Consider the following 16,538-nt stretch of genomic DNA (forward strand, 5'->3'; position numbering starts at 1 on the left):
TAGCTACTTGGGAGGCTGAGGCAGGAGAATCACTTGAATCTGGGAGCCAGAGGTTGCAGTGAGCTGAGATCATGCCATTGTACTCCAGCCTGGGAAACAGAGTGAGACTCTGTCTCAAAAGAAATAAATATGGGGTAGACAAATAAAAGTATGTCTACCTTGTATTTCAGGAAGTGAAATATGGGGTAGATAAATAAAAGTATGTCTACCCCATATTTCAGGAAGTATAACTTCTCTATATATTCCATTTCTTTCATATAAATGATTCCAACTTCAACAGCCATAAATTTTGATTTAGTAACATTTTTCCAGATTTACTTAGTATATTTGACCTCAACAATGCACCTGATTAGATTCTTTGATTTAATATAAAGATAGTATCTGAATTACATAGTAGTAAGCCACCATCTCCACTGGGGTAATAGTTAAGTCTTTGTTTTCCTCTGTAAGAAGAGGATAGGCTTTTGAGAAATCATATCACAAATTTGTTACTCAATTTGGATAATAAAAACAGAAGGCTGTAGGTACAAAAAGACACTGTTTATCTCAAGGCTAGCATGACTAATATAATGGTAAAGAAATGACTCATTAACTGATCTCACAAGTAATTTACTGGATGAGACCCTGGATTAGTCCATTCTCATTGCTGCTGATAAAGACATATGTAAAACTGGGCAATTTACAAAATAAAGAAGTTTGTTTAACTTACAGTTCCACTGGGCTGAGGAGGCTTCACAATTTTGGCAGAAGGTGAAACGAATGTCTCACATAGTGTCAGACGAGAGAAGAGTGCTTGTACAAGGAAACTCCCCTTTTTAAAACCATCAGAACTTGTGAAACTTTTTCACTATCATGAAAACATCACAGAAAATAGGTGCCCCCATGATAAAATTATCTCCCACCATATCCCTCCACAACAATCAAGAATTATGGAAGCTATAAGATGAGATTTGGGTGGGGACACAGAGCCAAATTGTATCAGGCTCATATCCAGACAACCATGGGATCTCTTCTACTTATCACCCATCATTCCCTCCTTTTAAAGCACACACATGTCCAAACACACAGAACACTAGAATAAGAAGAATTCTAGATTCAAATAGAATAATAAAAGTAGTTATAATAAGCATAGTTGAGGAAATAAAGTTCAAAGATGAGTGGTGACCTTCACAAAGATCCATGCCTATTTTGTTTGATTTGAAAGATTTACTGAGAGATGAGAAATAACAACTGTTGGTAAGAATGATGGCAAGTTTAAATTTGTGACATTAGGTTGTAATATATCATTTTCTCCACACATATACACATGCATGAGTAATTTGTTGACAAAGGAGCATCTAGTTTTGATCTTGTATAAAACCTTTCAATTCAGACTGTTTTTACAAGGCAAAATAAGCCATAGATATTTATCAACCTGTTAAAATACATGAGTCATTATTGTTTATAAAATAACCACAGCAGAAATAATTTGTTAAATTTATGGGCTTTGATCACATTCTCTACATATCTTTTTGGTCATACTTTTGTAAACTAAAATTAACATGATAGATAGAAACCCATTATACCAAGTAATATTTTTAAAAAGTTGTCATTGGGTAATCCACTCCTTTATTTTTATTTGCATCCAGAGACCACTTTATATGTTTTAAACTTTCTCTCATTTCACACTTTTCATATTATCAGACATAATTTAATAGCAGATCCCATGTCCCTAATTCTACCATTGAGCACTAATATCTTGTGAATGACAGATGTGCAACATAGAATCCTGGTTCCTGTGAGGCAGAGTTTAAAATCCATCACTTTTTAATGTCTCTAGGTTGACAGACAGTCTGTAATGGAAAATCACAAAAAGAAGTGTCAGCTTTCACAATGAGCTCAATAGGCAGCCCTGCCGGCAATGGAGGTTACGTGTCTCTGTGATTATCACTTACAGACTTTTTGTTTTGTTCAAGACAAATTTACCATACAACAGATAGCTGAAGCAACAGCAAATCCATAAAGATTTGAAGGTTTAAGTAACAATACTTGTGAACAAAGACAAATAAGAAAACATGTTTCTGAGCACTTACTATGAGCCTGCTTTACCTATTCAAGTTGCTGTAACAAAATACCTCAAAGTGGGTGTGTGATGAACATTTATTTATTACGGTTCTGGAGGCTGGGCTGTCCAAGATAAAGGTTCTGATGGATTTCGTGTCTAGTGAGAGCCCACTTTTCCTAGAGGACACTGTTTCATTGTGTCCTCACATGGCAGAACGGACAAAGGAGCTCTAGGGCCTCTTATAAGGGCATGTGGTGAAACTAAGTACATGAGATGTACTATTAAATTATATCTAATTATATGACAAAGTGGGAAATGGAAGAAAGTTTAAAACATATGAAGTGGTTTTCTGGTTGCAACTAAAAATAAAGGAGTGGATCTTCCAATGACAATTTTTTAAAAGTATCACTTGACATAATGGACCTATATATATCATGTCAATTTTAGCTGACAAAAGAATGACCAAAAAGATATGCAGAGAATGCCATTGAAGTCCATAAATTTTACCAAATCATTTCTGAAGTATTCATTTTATGTATACTTATAAATCCCATACATGAGGGCTCCAACTTCATGATCTAATCACACCAAAGTCCCCACTTTCTAATATTATCATATTGGGGGTTCATATTTGAACATATGAATTGTTGGACAGAAACAAACATTCAGCTAGACTGCCACTTCATGTAACTTGTTCTCTTATTTTATCCTTCAGAATAGACTTGGAAGGTAGCCTCTCACAAATAATATACATACTTTATTTTCATATACTTCTTTAATCCCCAAATAATACCTCTTTATAGCAAGTGAAGCAACACAAAGCTGTGTTAAGAAAAGTTAATCATGCCCTTAAGAGCTCCTGCTTCATAAACATATTTGGGAATCAGTAGCATGAACACAATTTGGGAAAAATATCAAAGAATGAATGTAGAGTGCTTACGCTGGAGGACTCTGCTTCGAGCAGAGAGAACAAGATCTGGGTCTTAAATAGTACGTAAGAGTGTAGCAGGAAGAAGGATAGGAAGAAGTTGAAACTGGATGAAATATCATTGAGCAATGAACATGAACTAACATTTGTTGGGCACTTACCATGTTTGCCTCCCTTAATCTTTATAAGTTAAAAAACAAAAGCAATGATTTTCTACGCTTTATAAACGAAATGGAGGTATTTGACAAGTTTGTATGGCAACTAAATGGCAGCCCAGAATTTTGACACAGCACTGGGGAGTCTTGTCACAAGTGTTTGGCCTTAATTGTTTGCTAAGGTGATTATAAAAATCTTAGTGGCACTAGAAATCAGCATCAAATTCTATTTTTGATTCCTTTCTTTATTTTTTCTGGAGACAGAGGCTTGCTCTGACACCCGGGCTGGAGTGCAGTGGCGTGATATTGGCTCATTGCAACTTCCACCTCCCTGGTTGAAATAATTCTCCTGCCTCAGCCTCTGGAGTAGCTGGGACTACAGGCACCCACCACCATGCACAGCTAATGTTTTGTATCTGGGTATAGATGGGGTTTCATCGTGTTGCCCAGGCTGGTCTTGAACTCCTGAACTCAGGCAATCTACCCACATCAGTCTCCCAAAGTGCTAGAATTACAGAGATGATTGACACCATTTTAAGGAGATTAGATGCCATTTTTTTCCAGCAAGTGAGATTTTTTTTATGATGCTTGGAAAATAAATGACACAGTCAAAAATAAATCTGGTACTCGTATAAAGCCTGCAGTTTAGTAGCATTAGTAGCTAGTTCTAAACACAATAAATAAAATTAGGAGTTTTTGAAGTAATTCAGATGATACGGAATGAATCTTCCCTAAAGTGTGATTAGTAGTCAAAGAAAGGAAAAAATGAAAAAGCCACGTGGAATGCTGTTCAAGTAGATGGACAGAATGCAGTCATCAAATAGATGGCAAAAGTGTGTTTCACCTTTCAGGTTCTAAGAATTTTTTTGGTGAATTAACAAATTAAATCAGAACATTAACACTTCAAAAGTGGGAGAAGATCTGGTGAGGCTTTTAGCCTCCCAAAGCTGATTGATTTATTCACACAAATGTAGTTTGGAAATATTTGGTAATTATTTCAAATTATGTGAAAGGGAGGTAATGTTAACATGATGAAATGCTTCATAAAATCCAAGAAATCTCTGATATTTTATTAAACACAATACACTAGCATTCCAAATAAATATATAGTAGTTATTAGGATTAGTAATAAAATCCGATTATTTTTATAATATATGTTGTGTTCTGAAATATCGATTTTATCTTATTTGTGTTAGGCTATTGAAACTGTGCATTTCTTATACTGGTTACTGCTCAAATTGGCATATTTATGTCCTTTCTTGTAGTTACGTAATTGGCTTTATTTTTATTATATCATATTCTTGTTGTAAACCATTTTTTTTTATGTTGGCTTTATTTTATCATATATTATCCACCAAGGGGCCTTAAATTAGTTCTTGCAGCCTAAAGGGAAAGGGAAACAGACATTGGCAAAAGCTAAAAATAAACATTTCTTTTGTTTTCCATGTACTTTCTTGTATATTTCTGCATCAGATCTGAGTGCCCACGTTGTGCATTTGAAACAGGGGCACACTAAGACAGAAGGAAGCCTTTCAAAATCAATATTGTGAGAAAAGCTGCTAAAATTTGACCAGTAACAGGAATCTTGAAATCATCAATGTTTCAGAAGACTGAGGTGGGGGCAGTAAATCCAGGGCATATGTATGAGGTAATGAAAGACAATTTGAGAATAACTACACTCACACATTGCTGTCAGAACTATTAAGATCTCCCTTTCTCTCTCTTCTGCACCTCAGGTACATTATCATGTACTCCAAGCTAGCAAATATTCCAGTGTGGTTCTAAAATACACTTAGAAATCCTCCCCCACCCCCACAGAATTGACGGCTCTTCTCAGTCACACTTTGTTAAAATAAATATCTCCATCTTCTTGTGGTATCTGGGTCCTGTTAATCTTTAATATCCCTGGCTCTGCTCTTGTCTTTTGTTCGATTGTATGTGGCGGGCATGTGTGTGGATTATTATTATTATTATTGGTGGAAATGTCATAGTCTGCTCATTATTCCTTAAATTCATGTTTAAGATATTTTAATAATGAATTTACCAAAAATATTTTGGGTATCCTCAGTACTACAAAAATCCAGGGAATTTTTCTTTTATAGCATGACAAAAATGATCCCTGCCCCCATAATAGACTCAGAAAATCCTGAGTGTCTCAAAAGCTCATACATTTGATTTGGGATCTGGATTATTTTCATCTTTCTCTTTGGTCTGAATAGAAGGATGACACATGAAAGTTGGATCCATTAGGTACTCCGCTAAGAGTAAAGTGATGAGTGGGTTGAGTAAGTGCCAGCTTCAGAATTAACAGCAGACAATAGGATCATACTAGAATGTTCTAAGAATAGACTTGGTAAATTTCAGGAACCATTACTTGATGAACTTTGTAACATGTCACATTTTAGATTTTGTAATGAATTTTCCCAAGTGTGTTTTTGTCATTTTTGGTTTTTCCCTTATCACAAAGAAGGGGGAGAGTAGCAGTAAAGTAATACGCAGGTTTTCCTTTGGACCAGCAAGAAAGAGGAGACTGGTGAAATTAAGTTCAATGTACAGCCACTCGGGGACAGAATGAGAAACAGAGAATCCACAATGATGATAGGTGACATAACTGTGTTGAGATACCGGTGAGAAGATTCTGGGTCAGAAGGAAGAAAAGAAGAACAAAGACTGCTGGCCTGGACAACAGAAGCCAAAGTGACATTCCCTCACCCTGGTGCCTCCTTGCATTCTTGTTGCTCCAACATTAACTTCCTTATTTAATGTGATGGAAAAGCTAGGTCTGCATTTGTATATGAAATTTACTCAGAGTTAAAATGTCCAAAATTGGAGGTTTGCAAACAACAACAACAACAGTTCTGGAGGCTTGAAGTCTGAAATCAAGGCATCAGAAGGGCTGTGTTCTCTTTGAAGCCACAGACGGGAAAACTTGCTTGCCTCATTCACCTTCTGGTAGCTACAGGCATTGCAGCTTGTACATTCTTCCTTGCAATCTCTGCCTCCACTAACACATGCTGTTCTTGTGTCTTCATCTCCGTGTCTCTGTCTTTACATGGCCATTTTTACAAAGGCACCGGTCATCCTAGTCCAACACAACCTGATCTTGACTAACAACTGCGAAGACCCTATTTCATGCTGAGTCACCTTCTCAGCTACCAGGGATTAGGTCTTCTACACATCTTTTTTTGCAGGGACATAATTCAATGCATAACATGATTCCTCTCCTTGGTCCTTCAGGACCATACGTGCTAACAGCCATCTCCAGTTGCTTGCACGTGTGTGCTTGATCATTCTGTTGGTTTTCAGTAACTCTATGTTTTTACACATACTTTCTTCATTCAACTCTCTTGGTTGTTTGTTTCTCTGAATTTTTCCTTCTGTTTCCTGCCAGGGCCCTTACCAGGGTAAACTGCTTCCCTCATCTTCCCAAACTCAGTGTAGTGTATATGAAATTTGCCTAGTTAAGACATCCAAGATTTAGAAGCTTGGGGTAAAAAGGTAAAATTAAAAAATTATGGATAAGGAACTAGTCCAAAGTTTTGAAGTAGCATATCATTAATATTAAAAGACAACACAGAGCTCTTTTGCTTCACCTTTGGAAGTAAAGAGGCACGTTGTAATCATGGGATAAGCTGGTTACATCATCAAAGCTAGTTGCAGCAAAATATTATTTTTACTGATGATTCTAGTCTGTTCTTTAGACGTCAACTGTAATGAAAACTGACAGAAACTAGGAGAAAGAGTAAAGTCAAAATTTCAAAGCCATTTGTGAATTATAAATAAAGTATAACACTATATATTGAATTGTCACTACAAATCCAATGTTCCATGATAAAGAGATCTGTACCTGCTTTAAAGTTTAATACTGTATGACCATCATTCACCAAGAGTCAGGTTAAGAAGTATTAGAAAATGATTACTTGAACGGTTGTGCTAACATACATTCATGTTTGCACCTCTTCCTGAGTCCTTTTCACATCATTTTGCTTCTCTTATCTTCACCTTATAAAAAGATCAGTTTAAAGATTTCAGAAATTAATTGTCAAGTATCACTTTTAAGTGATGAAAATTATCCATTTGGGAAATCCATCTCTGTTATGAACAATACAATTTAGAATTGTGATTTTAGCTCCCCTCAAAGTGTGTGTGCATGTATGTGTATGTGCAATGAATATGTGTGTGTGTTTATGCATGTATTGTGTTACAGATTTATCACTAGTCTTTCATATAGAAATATTCTGGTCTAAGCGATAAAATACTGAATTCCATGTATGAGTAACCTTGAGAATTTGCACTATACTTTCCTTATGCAGAGACCAAATTAGTTCATTATTTCTGCTTAAGGGTCCACAAATTTTCATTTTACTTTAATGCATTTCTTAGAATAAATAATGTGAATGTATTCTGACTGAAGTAATTTCTATCAAAAAGATCAGAATAACAATGTTAGCAAAAAAAAATAGTCAGTTTTTTCATAGAATTTTAAATCAGTTATTTGCCTGCCTTTTCATCAGTCTGCACCCATAAAAATGAATACTCTGTAACTTCAGTGTCCATTTTGGTCTTTTAAACACAACAAACTCTTGTGCTAAATATGATCAAAGGAGAAAGCCAGGGGAACTTAAAGAGTCCTGGGTTCTAGTCCTAGTTTTGCCTCAAATTAAATAATCCTAGGCCATGGGAGAAATTGAATTTTCTGTGAGAGTATCATGTATTTTACTCAACTGTAGAATATAAATATTTTTCTGAGCTATCTCTTGCTTCTTGTCCAGTTCTGCCAATACATGATTCTAAGAAAAATAGAACTACTAGGAAAAATCTACTATTTATTAATCTCTTGAAACTTGGAGAAAATATGACACAGACATTTTCCATTAACCTCTTAGGGTGGCTATACGACTGACCAACACAAGTAGAAATCTAGTTCATGTTGCTAGTCTTAATGGTCTGCAATTTCTGAGTCTCTAACTTCTTCTAAATTATTTTAAAAGTAAGTATAATGGATACCTAATATTGGAGGCATCTGGGAAACTTTTAGGTAGATAACTTCTAAAATGACTCACCATTATCCTCACCTTCTGATATTCATGTTTCTATAGAATCCCTTCTCTGCATGTTGGCATAATCTAGTGACTTGTTTCTGATGAATAGAATACAGCAAAAGTGATGAGATGTCACTTCCAAGATTAAGTCATAAAAGGAAGTAACTTCCATCTTGGCTCCTGTATTAGTCTGTTTTCACACTGCTGAGAAAGACATAACCCAAGACTGGGTAATTTATAAAGAAAAAGAGGTTCCATGGACTCGCAGTTCCATGTGGTGAGGGAGGCTTCACAATCATGGCAGAAGGTGAAAGGCACATCTTACATGGTGGCCGCCAATAGAGAATGAGAACCAAGCAAAAGGCAAACTGCTTATAAAATTATCAGATCTCATGAGACTTATTCAGTACCATGAGAACAGTATGGGGAAACCTGCTCCCATGATTTAATTATCTCCCACCGCGTCCCTCTCATAAGTAGAATTATAGGAGCTTCTACTCAAGATGAGATTTGGATGGAGACACAGCCAAACCACATCAGCTCCCCTGCGCTGTCTTGCTAACCCTTCCAATTGCTTGCTCTGATGAAGTATGCTGTCATGTCAAGAGCCACCCTGTGGAGAGGCCCATGTAATAAGAAACTTTAGGTAACATTTAGCCAATGGTCAGAAGAGACAAAGCCCTCAGTTTGATGTCCCATGAGGAGATGAACACTTGAACAATCATATGCATGGTCATGGAAGCTGGTTCTTCCACAAAGTTAAGCTTTGTGATGACTGCAGCCCCAGTCAACACCTTCATCGCAACCTGAGAGGACCCTGAAACAGCAAGTCCAGTTACACCACTCTAGAGCTACTGAACTACCGACACTGAGAAAACAAGTATTGTTGTTTCAAGACACTGTATCTTGAGATAATTTGTTACATGGCAATAGATAAATAATAGGGTTTCCCTTGAATATGAACAGTGACTGCCAACATAAGAGGGGGACTAAAAGTATACTTTTGGGGACATAGAGAAGCACTAAAGTAAATGTATAGTAATTGCAAGGGAGAAAGGTGAGTTTGTCTTCTCCTAGGGAGCTTGGATTCATAGACTTTGATTCATAATAAGAAATCAGAAGTCCTGGAATTAGGAAAAGAAAATGAATATATTTTACATAGATCCCTATCTCTTTCACAAAAGTCATCTTGCTTCACATAGATACTATATTCTGTACCCACTTACACATTACATTCTAGCCACATTTGTCTTCTTCCACTAGCTCAAACAGATTATGTCCTTCCTTACACCAAGGTCAATATCCTTGATGCTGCCACCACCTGGAAAGTTCCTTCCACTCCACTTCATAATGCTGGCCTTTTTTCTTCTTCTATTTTTCTGATTAAGTATCACTTCTATAATCACTTTTCAAAGTACTTCTCTTTCTTTTTTTTATCATCCAACTTATCTTATTTCCCATTTATATTTATTACAACTTACAATTGTATGTTATTTATCTGCAATATTTTCCAGCTACTAGAATATAAACTCCACTTATATTCTGGGAACATACCGGCTAACTGTACAGATACATGTAGGGACTAGCTGACCTGCAGAAACTCGAGTGAGACTACCTAAGAAGAGATGTCCCTAAGGTATTTCAACTAAATCTCAAGATGTATAGAAAGTAAATATTTAGTACTATGTCCCCTGAAGGTGTGAGTAGGACTGTTACACAGCAATTCCTGACTGGTATAATAGCAAAGACATATTTCAAGAAGGAATCATATTAATACATGTTTATAATGCAATGCAAAATCATCATATTAGATGGTAAGCAGTCAGTTTCTGGCTCCAAGACATCATTACTGTGACATCAGAATTCTATTGTTTAGTGTTTTGTAATCTTGAAATAGACTAAGGACAAACCTTCTAAGACCTATATTTTAAAATGCCCCTACATTTGAACATCAGTTAGAAACAAATGATCTTATTCATCTGATTTCTTAAATAATCTGAGATAGAAGGGAATTGTAAAGGCAGCATGATTAACATAAAAAGGAATTTAAAAATTGAAATGATAATGTGAAATGGTGTTGATTTTTGGACTTTAAGACTTCTTCATTTATAAGTAGTTTCACTTTATTAATTTGTATATTTACCATTATTTTTTATTCTATGTTTGTTGTAGCTTCCAAGTCATGAGAAAATAAAATAGAAATATATGTGCTAGTGTTTTCTGATTTGGCATATTTGACACCAGACAGTACAGATCAGCTCAGATGATTTATTTACTCGTGTCTATATTGATCTTTATTATTGGGTTGTAAATTCCTTCAGGGCAAGGACTTTTATTTTAGTATTTCCCAAAGAATGGGACTTAGGAAAACACTAGTATTTCCCAAAGAATCGGGACCATTTTCAAGGTCCCCCTCACAGTTGAGAGCTTTCCTTCTGTCACTCAATAAAATTGTTCTCTTCCTTACTCACTCTCCAGTGTACACACACTTTATTCCTCTTGGAATCCAGAACTTGCCAAGCTGCAGACAGCAGGTGTGGAGAGAGCTGTAACACGCTCCTGTTCACTGAGCTGTGGGCAACAAGTTCAAAGAGAGCTGTAACATGGCCCCATTTGCCTTTCTGTGGGTGCAAAGAAATGAAGCCATTGGTCATCATTCCTTCCTGGCTGATTTGTTAAACTACAAAGCCCAAACATTCCTGGGACCTTACACATCGAGACTCCCTGTGTAAGAGCTGTTAACACACCTTGGGGGTCCATGGCTGCTGGCAACGCTGGGTTTTCAGGCACCATCGTGTTCTCCATGTCTAGACCCTAGCACCCAATGGAGAAGCCACTGTGGCATGCTCGGTCCAGCCACAGACTAAGAGCAAAGTCCCTGGTCAGGATGGAATCTGGGCCAGGGTGCAAGCCAAGCACATCCTGCTGAGCTGAGTGGGTGGAATGAGCCTGGCAGGTCTAAGCAAGGTTCCAGGCAGAGGTCATGGTGGCCACAGAGATTTCCAGCTGGTGAGGCAGCACTGAAGGAATCCTGTAGCAATTCTGGGGACTTGTCCAGGATCATCAGAAAGATGAGTAAGGGCAGACATCTTTCGCTTTCATTTCTAAAGCTTGTTGTCCTCAGCCTTTTTGTGTGTAAAAACAGATGAGTTACCAGACCTCTGTCAGCCACTTTAGAGTAAGTGGTACAGCTGCCAGTTCTACAAGACTCAGAGGACAGGCTTGCGATGGAGGACTTTGTCAATCTCCCACCACCTTCAGGTGTTGGAAATGTTGGCTTTGTTCCAATCTGGTTTCCCTTCATAGAGGTCCAGCCATCACATGGGATTAGAAGGAAATTCTGGAGCAGCTGAGCGTATCTGGCTGAGGCTTCACTGCGGTGTTACCCAAAGGCCCCAGAACTGACTCCAGTTCCTGACAGCCCATTACAGGGTTGGTACTTGAACCTCCAGTCTTTCTTATCACATTTTTATTTCTTTCTTTTGTGGCTGTCATGTCTCCTATCTCTTCTTTATAGATATGCAATGTTAAGGCTGTTGTTGCAAACCACAGATAATATAACTGGGTAGAATGAGCACTTGGTTCAGTTATCAGGTGTATAATTTAGAACAACATGGTTTCTGTCTATTCTTAGAAGCAAGGAGGATGTAGTGATTGAGCATATTTTTCCCCTGTTGAAGAAACCCATTAGCATAGGGCAAAAGGCTACTTTCCCAGGCACCTTTCCCATTTGTGATTTAAATTGTTTTTTTTTTTTTTCCACCATGTCAGACAGAAGTCAACATAATCCTGTGAATTCAAGGAGATTTTCTATGTGAAGAATTAATTTTTTCCTCTTGGGAGGCATTTTATTAGACCAGGTCCCCTTGGAATTCCCTTTCTTTCCCTTGCTTGAGGAGGATCTGGTTCCACAGCTTTGCTTTAGTATGACTACAGTGTATCTTCCATGAATTGGTTTCGAACCCTAAAAAGAAAATTAGATCTGAGGGACCCAGAGGCAACTAAGAGTACGCTAGGGCGCAATGAAAGTGAGTGTTACTATCCCTGCCAACTAGGCCTTCTTGCTTTATGCGTGGAGGATTCACTTACATCCACGGCATAGTTGAGGTTTAGGGAACCCAAAGATTACTGACAGTGTAAGATTAGGTCCCAGAGTAGGTAAGTACAATTATCCCTATCGGTTAGGCTTTCCTGCTTCATGGGTGGAGGTTGCACTCACGTCCATGAGTTACACCTATAGTAGTCAACCAGACTTGGGGAAGGAAAGGAGGGAAGAAAAAATGAAATGCTTTTTTTTCTCTTCCTCACATACAGTGGGTTCTGGCTAGAAGAGAGAAGGGAACTAAAAGATGCATTTTCTACTCTCTTTCAGATAGGTAACAAACTATCTTCAGCCTCCATTCCTCTTGAGTGCGTCCTGAATCACTGGGACTCCTCTGACCCGCAGACTCTGGGAAAAAATGCCTTATATTCCTGTACACAAGGTCTTGGTCAGGGAATATTCTGCAAAGGACAATTCCAATGAACCAGGGAAGGAGCCCTGCTACTCCTGGTCCACCCCAGTTTCCCTAGCCAGGTTTTCTCAAGCTTGTCTCATCCTAGATATCCTCAGTTTATGCAGGCCTCAGACTGGCTCCTGCCCCCACAGGAGATGCCTTTTGAATATGGCCCCATTAAGGTCCAGGTCCCCTTTTCTGTACAGATCTTAAGGCAGATTAAGGGGGATCTTGGGAAATTTTCATATGACCCTGACAGGTATATAGAGGCTTTCCAGAATTTAACCCAAGTATTTGAACACTCCTAGAAGGTTATTTTAGGTTTGAATCAAAGTGTGGCTACTCCTGAGAAGCAGACAGTCCTGAAAGTGATGGACAAGTTTGGGGATGAGCTTTGTATCTCGTAGTGCAAAAGAAGACGATAAGCCTTATCCAATTAGAAGATAAGAAGTACCATTGGAAAACCCTAAGTTAGACCCTGATGATATAATGGGAGAATGCAGGAGGAAACACTTTCAGATGTACATGTTGGAGGGCTTACAAAGGGCTAGAACTAAGACTCTCAGTTATTCCAAACTATTCATGATAGATTAGGGAGCACATGAGAATCCCACTGCCTTCCTAGAAAGACTAAGAGAGGCATGGGTATAGCACACCTCTCTATCTCCTAATTCAGTTGAGGTATAACTTGTCCTAAAGGGTAACAAACAGTATCAGGCAATGCTTGATGTCAGGAGGAAGCTGCAGAAACAGACCATGGGAGCAGATGGTACTTTAGAGAACCTTATGAAAGTGGCCACCTTGTTCTTTTACAATACAAATTGGGAGGAAGCCTGAGAGAGAGGAGACACAAGAAAAAGTCAGAGGTTCTAATGGTTACCTTATGAGTTCACAACCCCCAGAATCCCTGAGATGCACCTGTTAATGGCTACAAATATGGCAAGTCAGGGCACTTCATGAAGGACTTCCAAGGCAGCATGAGGAAGCCACTTCGATCCTGTACATTCCACAGTGGTGGCCACTGTAAGGTAGACTGTTCCTGGAGACACAGGTTACCGGGTCCAGAGCCCATCTCCCAAATGGTTCAAAAGGACTAGTGGGTCCTGACACTTCTTTTCCCAGCTCTTATGGTTTAGATCACCATTACCATCCAGGAGCTCCAGGAGATTCTGGAGATGGAAGGGAAGAAGGTCGACCTCCTCCTGGATGCCAGAGAAGCCATTTCATCTCAAATCTAGGCCCCCTCTTCCTCCCTTAGCATGACCATGAGGGATTACTCAGGAAAACCTTTAACCCAATATTTTTCTCAAGCTGTTAGTTGTAGTTGGAGGGATCTATTATTTGTTCATGCCTTTTTAATCATGTCTGAAAGTCCAACTCCTCTACTGGGCAGGGATATTTTAGCTCATATGTGATCCACCGTCCTCATGGCTCCAAGACAGGCCTTTGTCTTCTTCTAGTGGAAACTGATATTAATCTGGAAGTTGGAAAAACTCTAGGGAAAAGTGGCTGAGCCACAACTGCCACACCAGTCCAGATCCATTTTAAGGATCCTAACTCCTTCTCTAACTAGAGACAATATCCCCTAAAACCAGAAGTTAGGAAAGTTAAGTTATCAATCCATCATTGATAACTTAAGGGTGCAGGGCCTCCTCAAACGCGGCAGCAGCCCTTGTAATATACCAATATTAGGGTTACAGAAATTCAATGGAGAACAGAGACTCTTCTAGGACCTACGCCTCATTAATGAGGATGTGGTTCTAATTTATCCAGTGGTTCTCAATCTCTATGCCCTGCTAACTCAAATACCTGAGGGAATTAAGTGGCTCATAGTCCTGTACCTAAAGGATTCATTTTTCTCTATACCTTATATCCCACCTTCCAATATGTATTTGCATTTGAGGATCCCTCCAACCAGACCACCAAGGAGGGTGCTACCTCAGAGATTCTAAGACAGCATCCACCTGTTTGGGCAGGCATTATCAAAATATATCTCTGAGCTTCTTTATCCTCAAGTTAAAGTTTTAAAATATGAAGATGACATTCTGCTTTGTGCCCCAACTGAGGAAGTCTCTCTGGAAGGCAATAAGGCTTTCTTAATTTCCTGAGTACCAGAAGATATAAGGTATAAAAATCTAAGGCTCAGCTATGTCAGACGTCAGTGAAATACCTAGGTATTGACTGAATTCACTAAAGGGGACGAGGGTACTAGGTAAAGAAAGGATTAAGCCCATCTCCACCTTTTCTCTCCCAAAATCCCTCAAACAGCTGAGGGGATTCTTGGGCATTATAGGATTCTGCATATTATGGATACCTGGATATGGTGAGATAACCTGTCCCTTGTATCATCTTTTAAAGGAAACTCAGGCAGCTAAGACGTACTCCTGAATTTGGCAACCAGAGGCTAAAACGGCTTTTGACCAATTGATACAAGTCTTGCTTGAGGCACCAGCCCTTTGTCCTTCTATAGGAAAGATGTTCAATCTTGATGTATCAGAAAGAAAGGGAATGGCCCTAAGAGTTCGGACCCAGGTCCAAGGTTCAGTCTATCAACCCAGGGGCTACCTAAGCAAGGAGCTTGATTCGGTAGCCAAAGGATGGCTGGCCTGCCTCTGGGCCATTTTAGTGGTAGCCTTGCTGGTATCAGAGGCTACTAAGTTAATTATGAGAATAACTTAACCATTTATACCTCACATAATGTGGCAGGACTTCTTCCATAGTTTTCCTTCCATGGGAAGTGGCAGTAATACATTGCAAAGGGAAATCAATTGATGGATCAAGCAGCTAAATTAGCAGGGAGAAGGTGCCAGCTTTCTGATCCACTTGAGGCCCCTCTTACTTAGGAGGGTTCTATAGGAGAAATAAAACCTCAGAATTCTCCTGCAGAAATGGAATTGACCATGTCTCAGGAATACAACTTTCAGCCCTCAGGATGGCTGCAATCTTGTAAGAGGAGTCTCTGGCTAACAGACAATTGCCTCCTGAAATATCAAGATTTGCTACTAGAAGGATCTACATTCTAGTTAAGAATCTCTCTCCCTGCTAAATCCAGCTGCTTTCCTCCCAGAGGAAGCTGGGGAGTTTGAACATGATGGCAAACACATAGCAGTGTAAGCCTCTGAGGCCAGAGAGGTCCTAATCCCCTCCCCACCCCCACTTTGAGAACCCAGACTAGACTCTCTTTATGGACAGACGTTATTTTGTAGAACAAGGTATCCATAAAACAGCATATGCAGTAGGCATCCCGAATGACACTATTAGAATATGCCTCTCTCCTCGGCTCAACTAGCTGGGCTGATTGCCCTCACAAGGGAAAGCAGTTAACATTTATACTAAATCTGAGTGTACTTTCTAGTCCTCCATGCCCATGCCACTGTCTGTAAAGAAAGATACTTTTTTACAGCAAATGGGTCTCCCATTAAATACCATCAGGATATTAACAGGCTATTATCCTCAGTTTTCCTTCCATGGGAAGTGCCAGTAATACATTGCAAAGGGAAATCAGTTGGTGGATCAAGCAGCTACATCAGCAGGGAGAAGGTGCCAGCTTTCTGATCCACTTGAGGCCCCTCTAACTTGGGAGGGTTCCATAGGAGAAATAAAACCTCAACATTCTCCTGCAGAAATAGAATTGGCCATGTCTCAGGGATACAACTTTCAGCCCTCAGGATGGCTGCAATCAGAGGATGGTAAACTGCACCTACCAGCTTCCAGCCAATGGAAAGTTCTTAACATCCTTCTCCAAGCCTTCCACCTAGGTAAGGATAAAACCTATCAATTGGCCCAAAGGTTATTCTCAGGTAAAAATATTCTAAAGTCTCCAAAAATATCAAACAGGTCATTAATGTTTGTGATGCTTCCTTTAAACATAGC

Source organism: Callithrix jacchus, chromosome 20, assembly GCF_049354715.1.
Source record: "Callithrix jacchus isolate 240 chromosome 20, calJac240_pri, whole genome shotgun sequence".
Taxonomy (NCBI): domain Eukaryota; kingdom Metazoa; phylum Chordata; class Mammalia; order Primates; family Cebidae; genus Callithrix; species Callithrix jacchus.